Source organism: Orycteropus afer, unplaced genomic scaffold (genome assembly GCF_000298275.1).
Source record: "Orycteropus afer afer isolate SDZICR_OR568_19922 unplaced genomic scaffold, OryAfe1.0 scaffold00832, whole genome shotgun sequence".
NCBI lineage: Eukaryota > Metazoa > Chordata > Mammalia > Tubulidentata > Orycteropodidae > Orycteropus > Orycteropus afer.
Window position 1 is genome coordinate 702520 of NW_006922419.1, and position 2641 is coordinate 705160.

General features: G+C 35.1%; 1 pseudogene; it reads right to left on the bottom strand.

Annotated features, from left to right (window-relative positions):
- Nucleotides 1–962, bottom strand: part of LOC122151856 — an 8412-nt pseudogene extending 7450 nt beyond the window's left edge.
- Nucleotides 963–2641: the final 1679 nt, after the last annotated feature.

Consider the following 2641-nt stretch of genomic DNA (forward strand, 5'->3'; position numbering starts at 1 on the left):
TTTAACATTGACTGATGAATCAGAATAGAAACTCCAGAAACAAATCCAAACAAATTTAATGTAATGAAAATTTAATATAAATTAAAACATGTATAAGATAGTGATGTCATTGAAGATAATTGAGAAACATGTTTGGTTTAAAAAAAAAGAGCTGAAAATATGCTGTCTGCATTTTTAAAAAAGATCCCTACATAATACAATACAGGAAAATTTATTCTAGCTATGTTAAAGAATTAAGTATTTGTTCTTAAATTTGAATAATTCTCAGTTTTTTATTCTTGTATAAGTATAGATAATAAGACATTCATCAATTCAATATTTTTCATGTGCACAATTCAATAAAATTAATTGAATCAATCACATGCAATTATCATCAATATCACTTCATTTTTCCATCCTCATTTAAAAGGAAAAGTCAATGCTACCTACACAGTAATTCCTCCCTTTCCCCATCCCTCAGGCCTGGTAACTACTGCTAAACTTTAATCTCCATACAAGAAGCTCTGGTGGCATGGTGGGTAAGACACTTGGCTGCTAACCAGAATGTTGGTAGTTCAAACACACCTGCTGTTCCATGGAAGGAAGATAAAACAATCTACAGTCTTGGAAAGCCAATGGGGTCCATATGAGTCACAATCTTATGGCAGTGGGTTTTAATCTCTATACTTCACTAGATTGGCAAAATTATTAACAATTTGGAAGTATATGGCAATGCTAATGAGAATTTATGTGGGAACATGAATTTTAGAAAGCTGGATATATTTATACAGTCTATTCAATGAATGTCAGTTCTGGGTGTGGTGAGACAAACTTTTGTATATGTGCACCCAAAGACATGTATAGTAATAGCAGCTTTAGAAGGTAATGGAAAATTTAATTATGGTACATTTAAGAAACAGAATGCTATAAGATAATGAAATTATTTCATGCAAGGATATGTGTTTTATTCACCTCCTAGTCATACTTTTAGAAAGTGAAGAATACACACATTCCTGCTTTCAGGAGGATGTGATTGGTTGGTTTGAATAATTCTACAAGCCTATTGGGAAGTAAAGCCAGCTATTTACACATTACCAGGCACCCTGTCGGGTCTTCACAAAAAGAAGGAGCATTTATCAAGGGAACCTTACCTGCTAAGTAGAATGAAGGAGGGAGTTCAGGTTCAGCCACTCAATGCTCTCCAGATTTCAGATGTCAAGTCAGCATATGTGATTGGATCTTTATGTTAGGGCTTAGAAAAGAAACAACAAACAAACAATTGCTAAAAAGTCAATTCTTAGACATAGTGACCCTATAGGATTGAGTTGAACTGCCTCAACATAGGGTTTCCAAGGTTGTAATCTTTACAGAAACAGATTGTCACATCTTTCTCCCACAGAGCAGCTAGTAGGCTAGATCAGCTATGGAGTAATTGAGGAACTCTGGTGGCACAGGGCCTAAGGCATTTGATTGCTAACCAGAAGGTGGGAGGTTCAAACCCACCAGTCACTCCATGAAAGGGAGACTGAGCAATCTACTTCTGTAAGATTTACTGCTTCAGAAACCCAAAGGGGGTCACTGGGGAGTAGCTATGAGTCAGAATTCAACTTGATGGCCTTGAGTTTTTGGTTTTAGTGACATAGTAGTTATAGCATTCAGCTGGTAAATCAATAGCTTAGGGTTTGAACCCACCAACAGCTTCATGGGAGAAAGATGAAGCAGTTTGCTTCTTTAAAGATACACAATCGTGGAAACCTTATGGGACAGTTCTGCTGTACCCTGTAATGACTCCTGTAATGTCAGAACCAATTTGATGGCATGGGTTTAATGTTGATTTAAGGAATAATTAAACATACTGATTAGTGTCTGTCACTTCCAAGGAAACATTAAACTAGAGATGATTTCAGAACAATCCAGAGTTTGGCAATTCTTTTTTAAAATTTAATTTTAAATTAGTAAGTTTATCTATATTCAGTTATTTTTGTCTCACTTCATATATTTATTTCATATTTTCAGAATTTTTAAAATATTTTGCATAATATAAAATAATGAATATTGAAATCATAATTTAAAGGACAACACAACACTTGAAGACATTTTCAGAATTTAATACCAGTAAGGGAAGTCCCCAACACTTTTTCCAAGTTTAATGAGTTTCAAAGATCTCAAAAAAGCCATTTTATTCATCATTATGGTTTACTACAGCAAAAGGACACATATGAAAATTAACAAAGTAAAAAGAAACATGGGGTGAACTTGCAGTTCTCCTCTCCCAGTGAAATAGAACAGAGCTGACTTAGTTGTCTTGGAAACGTTTCATGACAACACTTAAAAAATATTGCCAAATAAGGCAGTTGACCTGAGTACTGGCTTTCATTCATTCAGGGTGAATCATGTAGGTCTGGAGCATCTGTGAGACTGACCTTAGCTATTCAGTCTTTGACCTCTACCACATCCCTCCACAGGAAGTTACCCTGAGAGAACATGATCGAAAACAGCACATAAAAACAAAACAAAAGCAAGAGCTCACCAAAATAGCATTGTTAATGTAAATTATCTGAAGTGGCTGGCCCAATGCACCAGGTGTACAAAGGCATTCTTATCAGGCAGGATATAACAAGTACTCAGAAAATATTGAATATAGCATGGACTCCTAGAAGAA